The sequence below is a fragment of the Balearica regulorum genome, chromosome 3 (genome assembly GCF_011004875.1).
Source record: "Balearica regulorum gibbericeps isolate bBalReg1 chromosome 3, bBalReg1.pri, whole genome shotgun sequence".
Classification (NCBI taxonomy): domain Eukaryota; kingdom Metazoa; phylum Chordata; class Aves; order Gruiformes; family Gruidae; genus Balearica; species Balearica regulorum.
Genome location: NC_046186.1, coordinates 94,712,060 through 94,738,059, shown reverse-complemented (window position 1 = coordinate 94,738,059; position 26,000 = coordinate 94,712,060).

Sequence of the window (26,000 nt, the reverse complement as noted above, 5' to 3'; positions counted from 1 at the left end):
GCTGTGATATCCAGTCTCAATTCTGCCCACTCCATATTCTGAGTGGCTTGGACCTGGCATCTCTCATCACTGGCCTATGCTTGGTGTTTGTTTCGGGCAAGATTGTTTTCTATCAAATTCACTGTGCACCATTAGCCATGGTGAAATGCCAAGGTCTAATCTCTCCTCTTTCCATATATTTCATCTATCATGTAATACCTCTTTTGAGAAAACACTATTGCACTGATTAAGGGGTTATACAATGCTCATAAATCTTCCACTTCTCAGTTTGCACTTGATAAATTGGGCTTGGCCATAGTTGGAAAGGCAGATGACTGCCAAGTACAAAATATTCATCCTGGAGGCAGCATCTAGGGCAAGGAGTTGAAGGTGGCCAAAATCATAATTAATGCAAAATAATCTTCTTGGATGTTCCAGCTCTTGTAGCCAATTCCTACAACACTGCCAGTTTAACTGTAAGTAGCAATGCACGTCTCACTAAATCAAGCTCCAGACAAGGCATACTGGGAACTGGAGGAAACCTCTAATGTATCTCTTTGTCTAGCAGCCCTGTGAGCATTCCAGCCAGGCTGACGGTGGATCAGCAGACTTGCTTACTGTTGTATGTATGTATGCACAACAAATAATGTGTTCTGGAATTCCTGCAAAAGGATGATCTGGTCTGTATACCCTTTTCCTTTTCAACCCTAGTGAGCATGACCGCAGGCATAGCAAACAACTTTGCTGCCTTTGAGGAAAAACAGTGAATTAGAAGATCACAGAATATTGAGAGTGACATGGAAAGGTTTTTGACTCTTTATCATGAATTACAAGGTGTCTGATTAAGTGAAAGAAATCTAACCTTATTCCTAGTCTTTCTGGAACTCACTAATTTCTTTAAGCAAAAGTGACAATTTTCATGAAGCAGTTTAAAAATCCTTCCCCTTTCTTTCCCTTTGCAGTAGTAGTATAGGTGGGAGGCTAGACCCTCCACCAAGTATCTCAGGCCAGTGAAACACTTCTGTAGCTAATGACTAGACTTCTCCAAGTCTTTGTATGCTCTCTAACACTAGAATTTGTGCATAGTGAAAACTTTTTAAAGAGAATTCTCAGTTCCTTTCCCTTGTGTCCTCTGAGCCTCAGTATCACTCCTCTCCTCACTTTATGGGCTACAAGGTTAACAGTATCCCATGGTCCCTTCATCATGGAAACAAATATTCTGGGTTTTTCTGTCAGTTGTGCCTGGTCAGGGTGGTATAAATGGATATCGCAACAAATTAGGTTGGTCTGCTTGTGAAGTTTCCTGCATAAGGCACCTCTCTTGCAAACACTCACCTTCTCAGTGTAATATAAAAAGCACAGCAATAGAACAAGAAAGTTGTCCTTTCTGGCCGGTTTGGATATCTGAGCTAGGTTCCAGTGGCTGGGCTGTCTGTTCATGTGCATCTTCATTAGAGGGGAACCCAAAGTTTATATGACTCGTGGCAGGACAGACAATGATATTGAGAATGCATGTCCAGTATGCTCAGTACAGTTGCAGCAAGAATTCTCTCCAGTAATGTGCTCGGGAGGAGATTTTTGATTTCACAATTCAAACATGAGAATCTGGCTTTCTAAAACAGAATTTCAGACTTTCTTATGAACAGCAAACATTTGCACCCAGCTCTGCAGTTAGTCCCAGTTTCACCCAAAACAGCATTATGTCATAGATGTTATTTGGTTCCTTGCTGAACACTTCTGGTTTTACACATGAAGGTGCTTTGCAGCACAATCCATGTCTTATTTTGATGCCTATTAAGAGCTGTACTAGTATAGAATCTCCTTGCAACCTCACAGGAATCTCTATGTGAAATCTGGTTCATGAGAACAGCTTTTAAGTGAAGTTGAGAATTCAGTGGATTGATTTTGGGATCAAAAGACAGGCTAAATCATTGTTATATCTTAATACACCAGAATATTTATTAGCAGCTTACTAGACTATACAACTATATATGAAAACCCAAGCCAAACATTTATCTGGTGGTGTATGGAGATATTGTGTGTGTTTCAGAAGTTTATAAAAACAGGTAATGCTGTGATAGTTCACTATTCCAGTCTATGCTAAACTATATTGCCTTTCTGATTAGGGAAATCCACTATTCCTTCTACTTAGGCAGTTGCTTCAGTATTTCAGCCACGAGCATATACTTCTATCACAATCTTTCCTCAGTTTGCCCAGTTCTCTAGTGATGGATATCAATAATCTAAACTTTGGAGATGTCCTTTAATTTGTATTAGTTTAAGTGGAAAAAGATAAGAGGCGGACCTGAGTGATTGTGCACAGTGTTAGCTCTGGTGAGCTGCTTTTGTTTTTCTAACCCTGTAAGACCACTAATGTGTCATTCCCCAAAAAAGTAATTTAAGACTTGCAGAATTTTTGGATTTGCTTGTCTGAATTCTTGCCTTGTATAAATCTTAAATTGTCAGTGGGCTGTACATCATGACGGATCCTCCTAACAGATTAATTTTGCTCTGCAGCCATGTATTCTCACCTCTGGAGTCCTGCTGAGTTTGCCATTAACAAAGTCAGAAATGGAAGAGCTGAGTGATACTTGAAAAGCAGAAAATCCAGAGACACTGATTTGGGTGTTATAATAGCTATGAGGTGGTCCATGTCTTTAAGAAGTGAAAGGATCATGCACACTTATGTCCTGCTAAACTCCTTTGATAAACCAAAATGCACTGTGCAAAACTGATGCTGCTTTCACCTCTAAGTGCATTCTTCCCAAAGAGAACCTGAGTACAAAGCACAATTTTATCCCAAGGGAAGTGCTGTGCTTCTAGCCTTTGTTTAGGCTTGCTTATTGACAGGGGTTTGCACTGAAAGCAAAGGAAGAATCAGTGCATGCAGTTCTGGGTTTGCTTGCTGTGTTAATATCTGCGGCAGTGACTAATGTCTGTTGTCACATATTCCCACAAGGAATAACATCCCAGCCACTGAACTCTGAGAACATGCCAGGAAGCCTTTGGCACTCTTCTTGTTCAAACAGTTTGGCATTTGCTGCACTAGCAGTGAATACAACACTCCTAAATCTCACTTCTCCCCAGTCTGGAAAAAGTGAAATGAACCCAGAATGGTTGACTGTTTCCAGGCTTGTATTTCTTTGTTCCCAAGTGTTATCACTCTACAGAGATTTGAACTTTAACACATCTGTCATCATGTTCAGCTGATATGAATGTTAACTGGATCTATTCAAAGCAGTATTACTGATCTGTTTTATCACAGAGCTCCAAAGGTGATATAGAATAACTAGTGTTTTCCCCTCAGTGCACATAGGCTGTTGTGTAAATTGTCAGGTAGAAAATTTCTATGCTTTCCTCCCCAGAAATTTAAACCCCATCTTATCACACAATTGTCAAATTTTCCCCACATTAGCATTAGTTTTATGTGTGATAGTGTCTTTTAATTCAAGCATGTGACCTGCCTCCATCCCATGCTTCATTTCTGAAAAGGGTTCTGGAGCCCTCAGTTCTTCCTGTCATAGCTACCATCTTCACTGTACCGAATGCTGTTGCTTCAGGCTTTGGGTGCTGGTCAGATACTGTGTATGCTGAACAGGTGATTGGACTTTTTCTCCCTCATTCTAGCTCTGTGGTTCCTGGTGAAGCTGGCTGATCCACAGAACTGCATGTGCTCAGGAAGGTGTGCAAGGTGGATTAATTAATGGGGAGGAATATGGATGCCTCAGTGCAAAGCTTTCTCTTCTCTCATTAGTGACCCTCACAGAGACTTCCTAAGTATCTGAAACATACCTATCATATTAAGTTTATTATTTTAGTAGATTATTATTCCAGATTATTAAAAAAGTTTGTTATTCCAGGATTTCTTTTAAATCTGAGGCTTGTTTGTAAGCTCAGCATGAGGGTAGGGCAGCCCCTCATCTTTGTTTTTGAAACACTCTTACCTTGCAGCACTGTTTTCTGGTGCTTACATCTTACCATGACAAAGCTTAAGTGAACCTGTGGTTGTACTCAGGTCTGCTGGAATGGGCAGAACAGAAATGAATGATTCTTCTGTCAAAAAAGTAAAATCATGGTGATCCACTGTTATTGTACTCCTTTGTAAGAATGAGAGTGCTGGGAATAAATTTAGGATATAATATTAAGATATAATTTCAAACAAATTCATCTCATAGTGTTTGCAAGATCATTTTATTAAATTCAGCTGGAGGAAAATTTCCCTCTTTTCCCTCAAAAGAGTTATCTCAAAACATTTATATAGCACTGTAACATTTACACAGTGCTCTACACTGCTGACATGCTTTTTACCTGGGTGAGCAGAGATGAGAGAAATATATGGATGATGAGCCATTACTGATGAAAAGGAAGGAGAGAAATGAAGCAGAAAGATTAAGGAGGAGCAGAGGAGCACTGGGCTATGAGCAAACTGGGGCTGAAACTAGAAGGAAGTTATTGCAGAACATAGGAAAGTTAAATCATTTGTATGTGCCAACACTTTGAGAAAGAATGAGAAAGCAGATCAACAAAGCAGCATAAACAGGGGGAAGAGCAGATGTCTAATTAACCCAATATTTTTTTAGAGGAAAGTCATTCCTAAATGTCCCTGCAGAAGCGTGAGCCATTTGCCAGGAAGCACTGCTAGTTAAATTAATGTAGCAGTGACATTATGTTTAGAGACAATAGAGGCCTGGTTATCTTCTCACATACACCCACCTAAATCAGCTGAAATCAGAATTACATACTATGGTAAAAACTGTGTAAGGAAGGAAAGCAAGACCTAGATCTGTGCTGCTTGGGAATTATTTCCACTGTGCAAGGATAAAGAGTGTGGCCTCTTCTGTAGACAGACCCGGAGCACAGGAGGAAGATCTCCCTCCTCTGGTAGCTTATCTGCTGTTACTTTTGCTGTAGTTTTAAGTGTATTATAAGCCTAAACTTGATCAGAAGACCTCTTTTATTACAAGTGAGGTTATAGCTCATGGAGTAAGGAATTACTACAGAGCTTTTTATATATCTGACTTCACATTTCCAATATGTAGCATAACTTGGAAGTTATGTAGGTTCTCTAGCCATTTTCACACAGAAAATTCAAACTAAACCCTAAACACTCACTTCCATTGACGGCTGCCTAAGTATCAGATAATACTGCCAACTTACACAGGCTGAGCATATAGTAAACTATTTTCTGTTAAAGGTAGGTTGTGAAAGATGAAGTATTGGTGCCACAGGACTGTGTGAAAAGTATTTAAAAAGTTGGTTACATGCAACTAGCTGTCTACCATTCGTGAACTGAATTTTCTTTGATTGAGTTTCTTTAGTGTGATTGTTTCTTGCAAACCTTAGACTTCTTTGCCACTGAAGTCAGTGAGGTTAGCAGAATCCAGGGAATGAGAATGCCTCTCTGTGGAAAAGGGAAATAAATTTTCCATCTGGAGTACTGTGAAGATTTCAGGCAATCTGTACATGCTGATATATCAGGATCTCTGCGAAGCTGGTCAAAGCATTCAATTTTTTCTCCCTTTAATGTTGTGGTCTCCAAGGGCTACTTTCTCATGTTCTGAAATCTTCCAAAAACATTAGGAGTCTCTTCTGGACTTTTTTTTCCTTGGTTTAGATATGCTACTTAGAGAAGTAAAAACAAAATGGTTAAATTATTGAAGGTGGATGTGTGTATTGGTTTGAGACTGGGGAAAAATAAACAATTTGTATATGTAACTTCAGTCCCCTCCCCCCCCAAAAAGTAGCTATAAGATAAAACTGGAAAGCTACTTTCTGAGGACCTGGGACAGATTTACTGTTGAAGCCAGTGGTGTAGTCCCCAGGTGGATCTAAGATTCCTGATTCTGTTCTAGTAAACACTAGACAACCTACCTTTAATAAAGATCTTGTTCCCTAAAGCCCTACAGAGCCAGACTCAAGAGTCTGAAAGCATCACATTACCTGTATGAAGATATCTTCTTCAATAACATGAAGATAGTCTTAAGTATATATTACTGCTTTTTCTTAAAAACACTCCAAAATTCAGAAATCCACCATCCATTTGAAATGGTTTATTCTTTCCTATAAAGGCTTTTGAAATGTCCAGCATCCCAAAGAGGCTACTAAAAGAACAAAATAAAACCCCATAACAGTTCTTTCCTTGATCTTTTTATTCAGCTAGTCAAGAAGGAAAGAGGAAAGAAAATAAATCACTAAATGAAGACAAAGAAAAGTTGCAAGTTACTGAAAACAGTATTGAATGGCCTGGATGCGTAAAGATTATAGGACCGTCAGACTTTTGGGTCTTAACAGTGTAATCTTTTTCCTTCACTTTCATTATAGTGAGAATGTTCTAGTTGCATTCAAATCATGGAGAAAAAAATTTTACAAATTTGGTCTCTTACAAAGGAGAGACCAAAATGCTTCCCTATGAAGGAATCAATTCTGTCTTTCCTACATAAACAAAACACTTAAATATTGGAAAAAGCACACAACAATACAGTTTGAACAAACCCCTCAATTCCTACCTTTTCAATAACTTTAGATGATGAAGGGTTTCCTAGCTATGTCTCTGTAGTCTTACTCTGGATATAAGCTGTTGAAGGTTTTTTGTTCTTTTTTTTTCTGTATACAGTTTCCTATTGGCTAGATTTCCTTAACCACATTCGCAATATGCCTTAAGATTTTTGTTCAGGTCAATTTTCTTCTGCAGTTGTCTGGAAGTAATATCTGTATCCCAGAGGTCTTTAGAAGAAAAAACAAAAAGTGTTAGCAAACACCATTAGGAAATAGCTACCTGACAACTTAGAACAATTGTTAATATAGAATTATTGAAAGCTAAACACATCTGGGTGGGATGTTGGCTGGGTAGGTTTGTTTGACGTCAGGGACAGTTGGCAGCATAGGATGGTCAAGGATAAAACTCATCTCATGAATTTGGTTGAGACAGATGATGACGTGATGTATGTCCATAAGTGGCCATTCACATACGCGTATATATGTACATGATTTGCATTTCCCTACTGCCCTGCCTGAGCAGGTGCAGGCGTATTGGTGTTCCCATGTAGAGTACCCACTGGAGTACCACTCTTGAAAGCTGCCACCCTCCTTTACTCTCATGAGGTTAAGTATACAGTACTAAACAACTGAAGATGGACTTCTATGTTTGTAAAAGGTAAACCTTGTGTGAAAGGTGTTGTTGCTCTTTCAACTATGAACAGTGAAGGGGATGATAGGTAACAACACTCAGTTCATTGCACCTATACTAAAGTAAGGATAGATGTGGCTTGGTGCTATAATCCTGAAAGCACAAGGTGTAATCCTTTACTCTCCCCTGGCCACTACCACATCTTTCTTGTCCTTTTTGCTGTCTGAGTCACATTAAGCAAAGTATCAAATAAAATTCATGATCTGACCTAACTGCCTCCCTCTAACTACAGGGTTGCAATGAAAGACCTCCATATTGGAATCCAAAAAGAGCTGAGGGAGTGAATTTATGGAAAGAATATCTGCCTCATTAGGGATGATTAATGTGAAGGAAGAGCTCATTTATCTGGAAGGTACAGTGCTGGAGCAGACTCTGTGGGCTGGAAGGGGAAATGTTTGGCTGGAGCAAAAGCTGGCACTGCAGAAGGGAAAAGGGAGAGAAACAATCTCTTGCACTTTACAAAGGATGTAGGAAGACTGAGGACCTTTTTGCCTTCTGCAGGAGAATTGCCTTTAAAAAAAAAGGGGAGAGAAAATATCTTCATTAAAGGTCTTAGTCTTGTGACTCTCTTTGCCTTCATCTCTGGCTGAATAAATACGGACCATCACCCCTTTCTGCCAGAGATGTTAGGTGAAACGGATATTCTGCACGTGCCACTTTTTTGGTGTTACATTGCCCTTATTTCAACCTGTCCAGTTTGCCAATGAGTTGCAGTACATACTGCTGGAAGGGTTGGGCAGTCCCCTTGCTACTGGAAACAAAATACAGAAGACGGAGCAACAGGCTTCTCTGTTATATCTGGGTTCACTTGATGTCACTGATGTTTAGACACCAATACATTTGGCGGATGTAGTTGAAAAGAATGCTATATTCTGGCAGTTCCTCAATCATCATTTCTAATAAATACTCTTAGGATTGTCTGGACTAATGCCCCCCATGTATCCTGGAGTCCAGCAGCACAGTGGTTATTCTAACCTTTATTTCTGGGAAGTCTTGTAACTATGATCTCTGAATGCTCAGCAGCAAATGAACTGTGATTGGGAATCCAAGAGCTATCTAGAGGACACTTTATCTCTGGTATCTGTCTTTATAGTGCTTTACTGCTGAGTTGTTAGTGGATTTTTTTAAATCAGTGCTGTTGGTGAAAAATAGCTTCTTGATCAAAAGCTTATTAATAATCTTTTCTACATGGTGCCTCAATATTGAAATGTTTAGGCAAAGGAATTGAAATAATCCAGAGAATTTTCAAAGGAGAAAAGAACTAAACTGCATTAGTGTGACCAAAAAGGTATTGTGTTGAGTAGTATATAACTGAAATGAGTCAAATGACAGTGTCTTGGGCATCTGTAAGCCTCATCATACATTCATTCCTTGGGAATTTTTGACATAGGCACAGTTTTGATGAAATGCCTAGGGGACAAGCTTCCAGAGGCAAATCGGGCAGAATCAGCCTAAGGGGAGTCACAGTGAATCTGGGGAAGCTGCTCCAGAAATGCATTTGATCTCATTTGTTCAAGTTATTTTTAGGAAAAGTTTCAGGGTCATTGTGTGGGAGAAATTTGTGGGTTTGCTGCTATGCAAATCTTTTGCTAGTATCTGCCATGTGTTACCATCTCTTATCTGGAAGAGATCAAAAACATTAACTTGAAAAGAAAATGGAGAGAAGCATTTTGAGATGAGAAGCATGGTTACTGAGGGTTTTTTAAAGAATTAGCTAATTTTTCATACAAGTATTTTTAAATGAAAAATAAAAAGAAAACATTGCTAATTATTTTAGAAAAACTTAAATGCAAATGTGTAAAAAAAAAAAAAAAAAAAAAAAACAAAACAACCAAACACCAACAAAAAAACCCCCACCATTCAAACACCCAAACAATGAAATTACAAATTAGTCTTGACCTGCTAAGTTAGGTCTTAAATGCCTGTCTTGTTCAGTTTGGGATCTCAGTAACATTGCAGTAAAGGTAGAACAATCCTATAGCCAACAGTGGACTGGTAGAACATAGAGATGAGTTGAAGAGACTTGAGGTCAGCAAGGTAAATGTAAATTCTGCCTGAGCAACTCAGAGGTGGCTGTCTGGGGCCAAAGTCTATCGTGCCGTTGTAAATTTGTGTCTGCATAGGTCAGGTAAATACCAAGTTTAGAGGCCCTGTCCTTAACACCACTGCATGACATGTAATAGGAACATCATAGTATAGCCATCACTTTCCGTTTAACCATGCTTACGTTTGTGACAGTGAGGGCTGGTTTGTGTCACGCTGGATCTTGTTGGCTGGACAATGTGGGGTCTCGGAGCTGGAGCTAGAAGTGCCCCCTGCCTCTGGAGTACTTTTGCAGAGCTTTGGGACAGAGGCTGGGGGTACTTTTGTGTTGGGACTGAGAAGCAGCCATGTGCTGTGAGGAGCTATGTGGAAAGAGATGACGCACATCATATGTAAAGGACACCAGCAGAGAGGATATGCTGAAGGGCTGGTCTTTTCCTGATATTTATCTGCGTTATGCTTAGTCTCAGGGAGCTACTTCTGTAAGGACATGATCTTTCATGAGCATCTGTCACCACTAACTAAATCCTAAATTTTGGAGAAAATATTAGAGTAAGTGGAGTGATGGGGAGCACTGGAGAATTCAGCAGACCTTATCAAGGATTTGAGCCTGACAGTCTCCTACTGTGTGTTTTGTCTGAAGCTCCAGAGTTTAATCTTGCTGAGCTACTCTCTCCTGCACACAAGACCTCAGAGCTATTTTTTTTCCCCCTTTGCATGTAGACTGCTGCTTGATCTCTCTCCCTGCACTGCCTTTCCTTTGTATAAACAACCAGGAAGGATGAGGGGGACATGCAGAGTGTTACCTATGGGGCAGAGGAAGCAGAGCAGCTGACTGGAAAAGTAAAAAAAAAACCCTGCCACTAGTAAAATCCTGCCATTTATACTTCAGGGCAGATATAGTAGGGGCTGGTGTCTTAGTAATTGTTCAGCAAATGCAGTCCCAGGCCCAATGCAGGTAGTACTTGTAAAACTCAGGAACTTGTTGGCTTTGAGATTTGTTTTGAAATTGAAGTCCATATTTATCGCAAGTTGCGTGTGTCTCGAAGCAGTTCATAGCAGGCCGTAGCTGTTGGCTGGGGTCTGGCGCTGCGTGCTCCTCAGGACACCTCTGGTTGCAGAGGGCTTTCCCTTTCAGGGGGTCTGCGCCTTTGGCTGGGGAGCGCTGGCTGGAAGGGCTCTGCTTCCATTTCACTCACAGTTTCTAATTACTGGTCAGTCATGGGCAGCTGTGTGCAGGGCTTTGCAGGCATGCTAAGCTGCCAGTTTCCATGGCTGTATAAACTGTTCCATATGGGCAACTATCAGTGTAAAGGAAAATAACATTAAGGTGCAAGCAAGTGAGGACAGACCCTATAGTTTAATAAAATATTGCTTATACTGGAAGACTCCGCAAGCTTCTAAACTCATGTTCAAAGATATTTGTTTTCTTCCCTGGTCTTTCTGCTCAGTTGCAGCATTTCAGTAAGTGGAGTTTGGTGTCCAGGTGTTCCAGTGTATCCTCTCTGACACTGGGCATCACTGGGAATTTTGGGAAAGTTTCCAGAAACCATGGAAATGTGAGATAATCTTGCACTTCCTAAACTCTTGGGAACTTTCAGAAAACCAACTTAAGCCTGAAAGCGACAGAATTTGTCCTTTGTAATTTTCTTTCCCTTCTCCCTTCTACAGACCTCCTTTAAAAAGCAGCTGTTACAATTCTGGATATTTTTGCTATACATAGCTTCCCCCTTTGAATCCAGTCTGAATCTTGGCATGTTGGCAATGAGTTCCCCAGCCTGATTTCACACTACATGAGTGATGTTCCTTTCTTTTTCCACCTTTCAGCTTCCTTTGTTCTCACCCTGTGAGATAGGGAGGCTGGATGCTCCAAGTCCTTTTTCTTCAGGCTGTGCACTGTTCTATAAATTCTTTCCTCTTTTCACTAGTTTCTTTCCCAGTCCAGGTCTCTTCTATTTTTTTATTGGATGATAGCTTTTTTTAAGCAATTGCTCGTTTTTATCACTATTCTGAGTCTCTTCTAGTTAAGAGATGTCTTATTGGGATGGCATGGTCATCACACACAGTACTCCAGGGAAAGCTGTGCTGTTACTTGCTGTTCTAAATTCCTTGTCTAACAGAGATTTAATAGACTATAGAAGATAAACAAAGGAGTTTAGAATTGGATGTGACCCAGAAAGCTGGATCTAAGCACCTTTAAGCTTCAGGGAAACTTGGACCCAGATCAGAGGTTTTGGCTCATGTTTGGAGTGTAGTCAGCAGTTACTTCCATGACTGCTGAACCCAAGCAAAAATTTAGCAGAGTTATGTACAGCTCCTTTAATCTGCTTTGGAAAACTGCCCATTCCTATGCTCAGTCAAAGACTGAGGAATTGAAAAGGTGACCTAAAGCCACCTCTGTCTCCTTTGCTCTTGCAGGGAAGACAACTTGCTGCACTAGAAGGACCATCCATTTGCTTTTTTTCGTGTGTTCTTACCCCTTACACTGCCTGCAGTTCCTGTGTTGTACCAGTCCCCCCAGTTTCTAAGTGGTGCCGGAGGATTAGAGACCTCCTGAGTACCTGTGCCCAGCCTCCTGTGAGGAAATATCTTCTTTCTGAGCCTTTGTGTCACTATGCATGTGCAAGTGAAGTGGTTAAGAGAAGCTAATGTTCAGATCTGGAGATGCTTTGTTTTTGTCATTGAATAAAATTATCTAGAAGGAGCATGAAGAACCTCCCAATTGGAACTGCTAAACCTCCAGAAATAGGATATTGCAAAGGAAATGGTAAGATGGAAATGGTATGAAATACAAAATATCACAGATGGAAGCTCAAACATTACTCAAAAATATTTTTATTCTCTGCTAAATTTTCAATTAAAGCCCTAAAACTCAGGGAGGGGATGGGGGGAGGTGGTGAGCTGACCCTGCTGGGATCCAGCAATACCAGAACGCCTACTTTTCACCTCTGGCTCTGAAGTATTGACAGTAATTTGCTTTTGCCTCCCCTTCACTTTTTTCTTGTCCTCTTTGAAAAATATATCCCCTGCTGAGGAATTGTGGTTACTTTCAGGATGTCCATATTCTTATTGCTGTCACTTTTCATGTAAGTAAGAACAAAGCATTTGCCTTATAGATGAGACTAATTTATGCTGTAGTCTTCCCCTTACAATTTCAGTCCAAAAGCTGTAGTGTGCATGGAAGGACATGGTAAACCAGCAAGGGTTGTTAAAAGTTGAAACTGGAATTTTCAGTGTTGCCAGAAAATGTATGTGATCTTAAGCACAGGAATATTTGTAAAGGTAATGCTATTTTTCTTGTTCTGAGAAAATATGCAAGTATTATTCCTAAAAATTAAAAGCTTGGATATTAGAATAATGTAAGGAAGACAGAAGACGGTAGAAGGCAAAATGTGGTAAAGCCACTACATATGTAGTACTTGCACACAGGCTTTGTGCTGTAACACTGCCTCACTGGCTAAGAGGTGTTGGAGTAAAACTGTGTTGGGATTTTCTTTTCTCCTTTTAGGTTACACAAGCTTGGAGGGGGAAAGGAGTCTCATGCCACATTTTCTACTGCATTCTCAATGGCTGCTGCTACCAAAACGGCTTACAAGTCTTCTGGTGGCAATATTTTTCCTAAATCTCTCTGAAAACTAAAATTATTTCTTCAGGTGTTGTAATATACTAATTAATTGTTCACAGAGTATTTAGGCAGATAGAATATGAATGGATTAAGGAATAAAAGAGGTTAAAAGGGAAAGAAATTGCTGCTTCATTTTTTTATGCATTAAACCTCAGACTTAATCAAGGACAAAGTAAAATAACAGAATTTATTACCCTCCTTAATGCTTCCTGTTCTTAGTGCCAAACTCTCCTCTCCAACTTATTGCTTGGTACGGATCCATTTTTCATTGCACAGAAACACCTTCTCTAGCCATTCTTTTGCATCAGGATGTTCCCTGAACTCCTGTCCTGCACCCAATCTTTTGAGCACTTTCTGCAAGTTTACGTAATCAACATCAAAATGATTTGGGCTCAGAAGATTCAATCTGGTTCCAGCTGCTCCTCCCAAGTAAACAGTTTAACTGGGTTCATTTTTGGTTTTTTTGTTTCCAAGGGGTTGAGTACCCAGTATTTTTGTTGCAAAGGTAAAAATACTTCTGTGGTTTTGTTCTCAGTGGAAACAGAGTTCAGCTCTGTAATTATGAAACTTGTAGTGTTGATTCAGCTGAAGAGACCTTTTAAGGCGTGGCTAAAGATAACTTGGAGAAGTGTTAGCTCCTGGCAAGTCTATATCCTTGTTAGTAAGATGTGAGCTGGCTCTGCTAGCTCTAGGCTGAAGCTGGACTCCAGAAGTGGAAGCTGTGGTGAAGGGCATGGTCTAAACATGCCCACTGTTTCCTCAATGCCCCTTACTTCATACCTGGCAATACCTTATTTCTTCAGGCTAAGAGATCTTTCTCTTCTTTTTTACTGAATCATTGTGTGATTTGGAATGTTTTGGACTAGCTGCACTGCATTTTTTTGTGTACAAATTTGCAGTAGAACCTTTTACACTGGAGGACCTCAAAGTGGTTTCCAAGCATCACTAAATTTATCTTTTCTTTTTTCCTCCCATTGTACTAATTTTCAGGTTGCAAAGGCTAAGGAAATTGCACAAGGTTATGGAATAAAATGTTAATAATTGGGAATAGAACCTAGAAATCCTGCTTCCTGGTCTCTTACAACCTTCAGAGTAAGACCCTGAAATGTAAGCCTGAGGGTAACTGCCAGTCAAGAGAAGTTTTGAGTGATTCCCGTTTTACATAAGTAGACACAGAATTACAATGTAATCCTTAAAGAATAGCATTTCATACATGTTATATAAACATTTTCAAGCAGGTCAAACTGTTCAGTTTTCAATATGGGAAAGCATGTTCACTGTCGCCTTTGGAACTGATGACCATAAGAAATTGAGGAAAATGGCTTAGCATGATTAAATGAGGAGACAGGATTAGTAATTTAGTACATCTGCCACTGCCCTGTGGAGCAAAATTCACTGAACTATTAGCTTTAAATCGTATTCGCTGCAGGTGAACTCCTGTTGTTACTTAGTCAAAGTTCCCAATCTGCCACTGACTCTATGTCAATATATTGACAGAATAACATACTCCTAGATGCTTATCTACAGAAGTCTTTGGATGAATATTGTGGACTCTTTTTGCCTGTTAGATATTTCACTTCACTTGTTGGATATTTGGTAGCTCTGTTCCCTGAGCGATTAACAAGAGATTGAAGTGAAAAGTAAACTGTGAATTGCAGGTAGGAATTTGCAGATGAATCAAGAGTTGAGTTGAGAATTCATGAGGCAAGGGAATGAACAAACTTTTTCATAGATATTGGGATACTTATAAATCAGTACCTTATAAGATCTCATGCAATAAAAATTTGTGCATTCACTGTATACTCAGCTTTATTGTGCTTGGCATTAACAACGTCACCTATTTATTTAAAAAGAAAAAAATAATCTCAACTTTCATGTTTGAAGCTTTGCATTTTTTACTGTTTAAACTGAAGACTGTTTCTCATCTCCTTCTCACTTCTGCTCTTTCCTGATGTTTCTTCAAGAATGCATTTAGGCATCCATGCGGCCAACATCTGCATCTGCTAGCCATGGAAGTGTAAATTAGGTTTGTCTTCGTTACTCAGCATCAACCTGCAACCATGTAACTTAGTAATTAGGAACTGCTATTTGCAGATGACCTACTGTCACTTTGCTGCCTCGTGTCTTTGATCTAAGGCAGATGGGTGACTGGTGCCTCTAGAATAGATGCGTGGATTTTGACAGTATAGTCAGATGTGGGGGTATTTTTTAACTTCTGGGCAAATTTCCTGAGCTCTACTACATGTCTCCTTTGCCATTCTCCTGCATAAAATTAACATCCTGGACTCTGCAAATGTGTTTTTATTTTCAATGTTACCACTGTCTATTGCACGCAACCTATAAGATATGGTTTGCTACCAGGAAGAAGACCCAGGAATGGGTTTATGTAACTTGGTGGCTTTTTCACTAATCAGACAACTCTTTTGTAATTTATTGATGTATAAAAGTGACAAAATACATTAGGAATAACTGTTCTCAATCTCTGAATCATCCCAAAAGAGTAGTGGTGTTTGGAGGGAAAATATACGTATGTCAGCAAAAACATATTAATACTTCTAAAGGAAGAAATGTAGCAGTGCTGGGTAGCTTGCTGATACCATATGGTCTTAATCTGAAATACCTCATGGAAAAAATACTCTTTCTCTGTGGGAGTAGGTCTAACAGTGGTGGTGATTTAGAGGCTTGTTGGAGTTATGAATGTGTCCCAAAGTGTGAAATTCAGAAACAAGTGTTTGTTTCAGGTACCTCATTGTGGTAATAACTAAACGCATCCTCAGATTTGAGGTATTTCTGTTTATAATCCTGTATGGTATGTATTATTATGCTATTATTCTTAAGGATGGGGGGACCTAAGATACCAATTATCATGACAAGAGTTGGTAACTGCATTTTTTTAAATAAAATTTTTAGGGTAAAAGTAATGAGCTTCTTCGTTCTGGAAATATTTTCTCCAGTTCCCTGTAGGAGCATGTCAAATGCAGTTTTGGAAAAACTGCCTCTCCTGGTGTGATACTTTTCAATGGATAAACAGGTTTTTATTCTCCAGAGCTGAGCACTTTATGCTAAACCTATATTCTCATAGGAATTAATATTTAAATATTTTTTAGTCTTTATTTAGCATGGGAGAAATTGACTTACTTTTCACGTTTGTATGAATTAATTTGCTCTGAGTTAAGTTTCTTAAACTGGCCATGAATGCTATCAAGCTGGGTCCATTAATGACAAATTACACATTACTGGTGTCTCATGCATTTTGTCAGTTGCCACTGACACATCAGTCTCTGCCAGGTATTATGAATACTATGTAATTTACTGTTTTAGTGTTTGACTAAGTGTGTCAGGATGAGGGCTGCATTGGCAGCTGGAGGGCAAAAGTAGTTTGTGTGTACACAGTAGTACAGCAGGTACTGGTGCTTCCAGCAACTAATCTTTTGTGTGTGTTTTGCATATTGAGAGAGGCCATTGTTATGCAAAATACAGCCCCTGATTATTCCATTACAAGATTGTTCCTTTTCAAATGAACAAAGTAACTGATTTAAAGAGACTTGAAAGCATTCTACTTATATTATTTTGGGGAGGAACTTGAAACTTTGACGACAAGCACTGTAGGGTGGTTTTGGTGGTAAGGGAATCTGATGATGTGATAGGGCAAAAGTCCATTTTTTTTATACAGAACCGGTAAGGTACAGGCAAAACCAGCTGACACTGCTGTAGTGTGCCTGTGTAGAAGATGGTGGGCCAAATGAATGTAATACTTTACCTCATGCGATACTGAACAACACTTTTAACCTTTCTCCTATGGACTTGTACCAGTTAATCACAGATGGACTACTTGATGCTTGACATTTGGTTCTAAGTAAACACCTCTGTCTAAATATTTGTTCCTAGGACTTGGAAATTGCTTGGTGTACATGTTTAGTGCATATTATGTGGGTTTAACTTAAATGGGATCAAAGATGATTGAAATTAATTATGTTAAAAATATCTGTGGCTTAGTTGCAATATCTCTTAGAGGAAACACAAAACTTATAAGTGTCTACCTCTTCATACTCTCTGTATTGATTTTTCTTCCTCAGTTTAATGGCAGTCTAAACAAAAACTTGTTTCTACTAAATATTACAAAATGGATCAGAAAGGTTATAAAAACATTACCAGTGTTTTGTTACAGGATTTCCATAGGATTTGTTTAGAACTGATTCTCAGTTATTTGGAATAGGCTTCCTCAGTTGGACTGCTGGGGATTTTGTATTTTCACAGCTCATGTGCCTTTGCCTTACCAATATGATGATAAATGAGGGGTCAGGTAAAGGTAGAGGTTGTTCTTCACTGTTAAGTTGACTTGTTTTATAACATTCTTTTCTTTAAATGTTTTTATTATTCTGTGATAATGGTGTAATTTCACATTTCTATATCAGAAAGCTTAGCTGGACCTTGAGGACTTTCAATTACTCTGATCAAAAAACATATCTTTTTACTCATTGAGAAGTAACTTTATAACTAAGTGAAGAACTTGCGTAGAACATCTTTTAAAGATAAATTCAGACTTCTCCACTCCCCTGCCCTCACATACCTAAAATTTAGATACCTTTCAGTCTTGCAATTCTTTCAGTTATTGAATGAAAACTCTACATATTAAAAATACACCTTAATACATTTTACTGGGAGGAAAAAAGTAGTTGAAGCAGAAATTATACTTTCCCCTAAATGAGTGGTTAGCTGACTTCCTGAGGGATGAAACATCAGATCCTTTCCAGAATTCCTGTTAAATATATATGTAAAAAATATTTATGAAGTTATGGATCTTTACATCCGAATATAACTCTTATATAGATATGTAGAACTCTATATCTGAATGGAGCTTTGTGGGGAGTTCCTTGTACATGGGACCCTACTCCTTTCCAGAAACTTGCCAAGTGCAAGGCCTTCATGACATCTTGAAGTAGAGGATTCCATCTTCTAAATAGTGTGGCAAAAAGCATTGTTTTAGGTCTGAATATTCCACTTTCTGATATGATTTGGTGTCCTTCCTGCACCGTAACTGGGTGTCATCCAGTCTTTCTGCTGTGTTGACTTTACACAAGTTATCTTGATATTTTACACTTCTCTTGAGATTAATACAGACTTTGTCAATATAATTCTGGTTTTGAACTTCAAATTCCCTGTCTCTGCACCCCTCTTCCCTCCTACCCTCTCCTGTGGGGGGGGAAAAATAAACCTGTTCAGGTCTCTTTTGTTTCCCAGTGATCTAGATAAATCCTTACTGTAATGTTCCTTTTTCCATCTTCCCTGCAGCAGCTTATCCAAGTCTTATTTTCTCAGCCAGAACAAAATAATCCACCTCATTGGATTGTCTTCCACCTGCTCCTGTGCCTTTCAAACTGATGCCCTGTTGACTTTAATACATATTCTTCTGGGTAAAGTGCATCAATCTATTTTTGTCCTGGGGATACAATAACACCCTTGTCTCTAGACAACACAATTATCTTCTAGGAGCAACCAAAGACCACAGCATGCGTTTTTATCCTATCCAGTCTGGTCTTCCAGTTTTGTTCATTGAGCACCTTTATTGCACACATGAGATGTCCATAAGGCCATTCCCAAAGCAGTTCCCTTCAATGGTGTAGTGCTTCAGCAAAGAGTTGCTTTTCCATGGGATACATTTCAAAGCCACATCTGTTGCAGGGAGGAAAAAAGATTAGGTTGTTTAGGTTGTGCTGGCCAATATATGCCTTGACAAGAACATTTTTTCTGCAGGCTTAGGTGCTGAATTAGGAACTAGTGAGAGAGGGAAGCACAAAGTTTACTGGCTGAAGGTATATGGTCCTTTTCAGTAGGAACAATGAATTCAGTCAGAGGAGAGCTCCAAAGTTCTCCTATGGTGTTCACTTGAGGAAATTATGGCTTGTGTTAGGTTTAATACTACAGTGCATGGTAAATGTTTGCTACAAAATAAGTGTGACTGTATTACCTGTTAAGTGGAGTTTAAATAGCTTTCCTGCAGAGCAGTCAAGGGAGATAGCAAGATGGAGCTGAGCAGCACAGGGCTTATCTTTTGCAAACCAATAGCTTTTTATCTTGATGATCCCTTTAAAATACTCCTACTACTCTCAGGCAGCTCTCGGTTCCCAAAAGCACTTTGCAGACAATGTTTGGTAAGCAGATTAAGAGAAGCTATTGGAAGCTCTGTGCGGAGCAGGAAGGTCTGGGAGCTTTGCAGGGTTGCGTACCAGCTAAGTGTCCACCTGCCAGTTCTAAACCCTCTGCAGGCAGGGAGATGGTGACTGTCAGATGCTCTCAGTGGATCAGGCAGTGTGTGAGAAGAGATGTGACAGCACACTGTCACAGGTAGGAGGGTGAGGGGAGATGTGTGCAGCTGGCTGCAATTAGCAAGCCCTCTGAGTTGCCAGCACCCAGGAGAGAAGCAGCAGAGTGTGAACCTCCCTTAGTCCCCATGGGAATGTGGTTATGCTCAGGAAAGCTAGGTGATGGGGGAAGCTGAAGGGTTTGACGTCACTGGTGAATGCATAGCCCTTTAAGGGAAAGGAAGGGGATGCTGAGGAGTGCAGGAGGCAGACTGAGACCTGTGACCTCCTGTCAAAATAGCTAGAATTAGAAAACTCTAATTCTGCTGAGAAAGAATTAATAAAAAAATGGGGCTAAAGTTCTTGGGGAAGCAGATTTTACAGAAGTAATGGGGTTGTGTGTGCAGGTGAAATGGCTTTGGGGGGGAAAAGCAACCAAACCATGAAACTTCAAAATATATTTTTTAAAAAACCAGCAGGGTGAGAAGGGGGCACTGGCCAGGAAGCAGCTCAGTGGGAGGGAGGGATCTGGGCTCTGCTGTAGATCAGGAGCCAAACGCAACTGGGCTCTGTCATGCCCACTTGTTGTGGTGAAGCAAGTACAAGGGATAAACAGTATGTTGCCTGAAAAACATGAGGAAAAAAGTGATCAGTGCCAGCAGTATTTCACCAGGAAGTATTGTATGTTTTAAAGATGCATAAGCAGGGAGTATACTGTGTGATAAATATCCATGACAAAAGTTAAAAGCTCATGTCTCTATTTTTGTTTCTTTATGCAGTTACTTTCAACTGGGCTGGAGGAAACTGCAGTTTCTATTTTCATTATCTTCTCAGAATACATGGATATATATGGACATTCTGCATTTTTTTGTACTTGATGTATAGGGAGACCAAGCTTAAAAATAATGTATGTGTGCACAAGTAAGAAAAGGGAATGGCCTGAAAATGGTGAGAATAGCAGAATACGGTGGCCTTGTTATAGATTATAAAGTGATTTATTTAAGTTATCTTTCAAGATTGCTTTGTCACTGGTAAAAACAAAAATGGAGAATGATTTAAGTTGCTATGAAAGTAATAATTTTTATTTTCTTCATGAGTATTTGTGGCTTTCTGGTAGAAGCATTCAGAATATGATAGGGTTAGTGGACAGAAATGTTTGTTAAAAAGTTTCCAATAATAGTCCCTATAAAAATCTTAACTATTCAATAATTTTATGTTAAATTGTTCTTTCAAAAAAGTTTCATAGAAAAAATTACTTCTTGCCAAAAATAATAATTAAAAATATAGATAAACTTAAGATGAGTCATTTTACAAAAATAAATCTAAGTCTTAAAGGAGTAGAAATACCAGGGGAATTTTGTCTCTCTCCATTACCTAAATGGTGCTTGCTTCTGTGCATTACTGCTGGGTAGTGGAGCATGGAGAATTACTGAGTCAGAGGCAAGTGACCTTCTCTTTGAATGATGGCTAGCTGGAACTTACCATGGTTGGTCCAGGACTTCTAGTGGCCCTGTGTTGACAAGCTCTGGAGAGAAACAGAGGTTGAATGAGGCATATGTGAACCTGGTCTGACTGGAGGTGAGTTCGCTCTGCCAGGAGGGACTGCAGCGTGCTGCCACTGCCCCAGCTGCACAGCACTTGTCAGACAGGTAGCTAGACAGCTTTGGTCTCCAGCAATGTATATCACTTGCTGCTTGGCTGAATTCACTTAAAATTCATGCTGAAAAAAGAAAAATTAAACTGGGAGGGTATGGGGAGGTTGGAGTGTCTGGAAAGACCAGGGCAAATAGGGGTTGGCCAGGGCCACCAGTCACACACAAGTCAACAGAACAATTTCCCATAGAGACTGTGTAGCAGTGAAGGAAGCAGTGTGAAGTGGTCTGGCAAGTAAGATCAGAATCTGCCTTGAGGAAAACAATAACAGTAAAGATAAGAAACAGAGCACAGAGCCAGCTGAACTGTTGTCCTGCTTTTGGCTGAAACAGAGCTAATTTTCTTTCTAGTAGCTGGTGATATGATGTGTTTTGGATTTAGTATGAGAATAATGTTGATAACACACTGATGTTTTGGTTGTTGCTGGGCAATGTTTACACCAAGTCAAGGGCTTGTTAGTGTCTCATACTGCCCTGCAAGCAAGGAGGCTGGGGGTGCACAAGAAGTCGGGAGGAGACACAGCCAGGACAGCTGACCCAAACTGGCCAAAGGGATATTCCATACTGTATGATGTCATGCTCAGTATATAACTTGGGGGAAACTGGCTGGGGGCTGGACAGCTGTTGGGGAACTAGCTGGGCATTGGTGGTCTATGGGTGGTAAGAAACTGTTGTGTGCATCACTTGTTTTGTATATTCCTTATTATTCTCTTCCTTTCTGTCCTATTAAATTGTATTTACCTCAACCCATGAGTTTTAGCTTTCTTTTTCTGATTCTCTCCCTCATGCCACTGTGGGGGCATGGGGGAGTGAGTGAATGGCTGTGGTTGTTTCAGCTGCTTTCTGGGTTAAACCACTAACAGTGTGATGGTGAATATCTGACCCAATCTTCCAAAACAGTCTGGGTGCAAATGGGTATAGATAGATGGGATGGTTAAAAGGTATTCTACTTAAAGAATGGCTTTTGTCTCTGAAATGTTGTTTATTTCTGTTAAACCAGAAGCTCTAGCTAGAAAAAACAAACAAACAAATAAAACTGGCTACAAACCTTGATTTTGATACCATCAGAACCACAAAAACACTACTGTTAAGTGCCTGTTTCTTTCTGTCAGCAGACAAATCCTGGAAAACACTGCTACATGAGCAGTGCAGTGACCGTTGGCGGGTACATCTGTTGTATATTTACACTTCTTTCAGCAATAACTGCTTGAATGATCCTAGTTCATGCTGTCAGACAAAGGCCACAGTAGCTTCAGAGAACTGTCTCTTCAACAGGAAATAAATGTACATTCCAGTAGCTCCAAAACCAGTTCTGTTCCCTGCTACACTGTCATTATTAATCTGAATTACTTCAGTCAAGGAAATGCAGAAAATATGGGCTCAAACTAATGCAAATGAGCATGATCTGTTCCTTACCCATAGATGTACTATATGCCTAAAACCAGTTTCTGCTGTGATGTTGCAGTGACTACCTCAGTATGCTTTTGGTCAGTAAGCAAGTTGCTAGGCACTATATCTGTAGTAAACAGGTATCCCAAGGAACCACATAATACTCAGTTGGAATAAAATAAACTGAAGCTCAGGGTCCAAGACCATAGCAAACAAGTTCTCAGCCTCTGGAGATTAAAAGTAGCCATGATCTTCAATGCAAGGTTTTGCTGCTTTAATTCCAGTTGAGGGAAGTACCTGTTATGGATAGAATTTCAGACATGAGAAATTTAAAAGGGTAACAGTTACATTTTCAAGGGATGGCTGTCCAGAGAGGTGCTTTCTGTAAAAGAGGAAGATTACTACATATAGTGTTCCAGGTAAGTTCTTACCCAGCACCCAACATGGGACTCGACTGCCACTTATCACTTAAAGTGTTTAATTGCTTTATTTAAAGCTATGCTATCAGACTGACCTGATGCTTTATCCAGCAATTTCTCCTGCTCAAGAGTGACTTGGGGTGTGCCAATACTTGATTTTTAAGAGGATAAGACCAGATTTCCAGGGGTTTTATATTAAAATTATCTAATTATTTTAAGTCCTAAAGCAGGAAATTTGGCAGGTCCTTTTGAGATACCATTCTGGCCACTTTTTTATTTTAGAAGTCCTAAGCAATGGATTAAATGATCCCTTCTAGAAACTCTTGTGCTGATCACAGACACTAGATATCTTGACTGCCAATTGATGATGAGTCCTGAGCCCACGGGGAAAGTGGGACCTTCTTGTCAATGTTTTCTGAAAAGCTACAGCAGTTTTAGTTCCTTAGGGACTGGATGCCTGGAGTGGCATGTACGTGACTGACAGTTGTGTATTAAGTAAACAACAACATCTCTGAGCTGTGCTTTATTAAGTTACTGTTATCTCCCCTGGCTTTCAGGAACATTGCAGGAAGCCTTTATATGCTGAGTTAGATGCTGCATAATGAGTCATGACAGTTGGCATTCTGTAATCCTTCTTCATGTAGCACCATGGTAATAAATTGTATAAGGTGTCTGTGGATCAGCTCAAGAGTTGGCAGATTATGGTCTTGCCAGCCTGGCAAGACAACAGTCAAATTGCCTCTTCTTGTAGTAACTCGATAATTCCCATTTTAGAGAGGACTAGAGCACATGAAGGAACTAAGTGAAACAACAGAATAAAGAAAAATGATTCTTGAGCTTCTACATTTAGGTGCACAGCTATGTCTGCCAGGCAGTTCTGTACCTGCAGAACTTTTTTCCTCTCTTCTATCTGTTCTATTGTAGTGGGATCCTATGGATGATATACAATTAGTCCCTCAACAGCTATCAGCTGGACCTTCTGCCACTCAAACTTCTGTATTGCAGTTTAAAAGCAAAAGCTGTACCCTCTTTCAGATGAGTAAGTAAAAATAACTTCTCTAGATGAAACTACAGGGGAAACTTGAGATGGTGAGCATAAACCTAAGGTGACTTTCAGCATGACATGTCAGTACAAAGCATTGTACTAACTGATAAGCATCAGCAGTGTAGGCTTGAAGTGTCTCTTCTAAGATGGCACAGATACACACAGATCATTTTGAATACTTCTTATCAACACACTATTTTTTTGTTCATGTTTCATTCTTATCTCTTAGTATCTGCTTTACTACAGAAAATGACTTGCCACTTATGTTTGCTTGAGTGCCATGGAACTTTGGGATTGAACTGAGAAACTCTTGCATCAAGGCAAGAGAAAGTTGCTTCTACTGCAGTGATGTTTCTCTCAAAACAAAGGATCCACTGTGCTAGGCTAGGCTTTGCTTGAAAACAGTTGCAACCTCAACAATTGCTAGAGGCAGAAGTCAACATTTCATAATGGATTTCTGTTTCTTCTGTTCAGGAAACTTATTGCTTCTACCTCTGAGTGGTTAATAGCAGCATTAGAGCCAGGTATCATGTGGGCAGGTGTCATGAAGGTTTTGTTAATTAACCTCAGTCCTAAGATGTAGCTAACAGTAATCTATCTGCATCTGCTGCTTTGTCACACTTCAGATCTGAGCAGCAGTCCCCTTCAGATACACTGTGAACTGTCAACACAGTGCTGTGAGCACACAGCAACCTTTGCAATGTTGATTCTTGGTCCACAACTGATCTGCTGATGCAACTTGCAACATCCCCTCTACTCTTGCTGTCTCCCCATCTGTCACACAGCTCTAGCAGTTCAGCCCTGACTTGATGGCTCTCATGTCATCATAAAGATCTAACAGACATATGTCTCCACTACTTTTTAAAAAAAATAAAGTACTGCTCACTTCACTGCTACCAGTGAACTGCTCAGTTTGGTCTCATATTGAATGCTATTTGGATTTTCAACCTCAGCTGCAGAAATCACCATTCCTAAGGAATCTCTAGAATAGTTAGTTGTTTTTCCATACCTAAACTTGGTTTCTTAAAACATCCCATGTTCAAATCCTGGGGCAGGTAGTTTTGTGGACACTGGAGACCTTTCCTGGCAAAGCAAATCAGGGTGTCATGTCCTGAGTGGCCTACAAGACTGTAGACATCGTATTTTCTTTTCTTTTACTATATCCTTGTACAGATGGTAATAAAACAAGAAATCAGGGCATTACAGTAAGGATGTTATCTGTAGGAGAGCTATTTATCATGAGTTCACAGGTATATGATGCTTACTATGGGCATGTTTGACCAAACTCGGGTATTATCTAATCTCCTTGGCAAAAGGCTAATTCCTTTTATTCCATTTTCTGACAGCAGCTGCATTTCAGCAGGACTGAAAAATTATCCTAACCTGGAGGCTACAATATAGAAGATGCTACTCAAATTTTTACAAGCCAACATAGATCACACAAAAAAGAATAGATTTGTCTGCACCATCACTAACAGTTCCTTATGTTTCCACAGGGACAAATTCACAATTAAGATGTTTGTTTATATGTAGACTTCAAAGGGGAAAGTGCTGATTTTGATTAAAAAAAAAAAAACAACAACCAAAAAACCCCCAACAAACATGTCAACCAAGCTTGAATTTCAGAAATATGAAGAGGACCCCAGTTGATTTTGAAGAACTTCTGATCTTGTAGATGTCAGACACATTTGTAAGTTGTCTGCCCTTCTCGGGAGTATTGTGTCCTTTTGCAAAAAAAAAGTCCTGACTTCATTGCACAGGAGTAATACCATACCTGGGTACTGTATCATGGAATTAATGCAACTGAGAGTAGAATAAAGGTCTGTACTCAAGGAGCTAGACATCAGATAAAGACTGTCATGGGAGCATGCAGTATTTCTATTCAAGATGTTAATGCTGTCAATGGCAAACAAAAATACAAGAGGCCCAGGAGGTGGTTCTGAAAAGAAAGACTTTGATTACACACAAACTTCTACTGTTAACCTAAAGTGTAGTTTTTACTGGCATGAGTCAGATGCCAGTAACCTGATAAATAAAAGAATAGAAGATAAATACGGTTGCTTTCCTCTAAGAAAAATCCTGTTTTCCCTGTGGATTTTGCCGAATGTAGCTTCATGCATGTACCTCCCAGTGCCTGTTGTGTGAGATGGGGCTGCATATATGACAAAATGACCTTACTGCATGGCCACGTGGTGAGCTGCCAAAGGCATATGTTATTAGACAGTTTGTGCTGGTTGCATACTGCATATGTGTGTGTCATAGTGGGCAAATTACTTTGGAGGGGGAACTATAGAAGGGCATCAATATTGAGATGACAGTTGTTGATTACTTTCACAGGTTTCTTATATTTTCATCTGCCC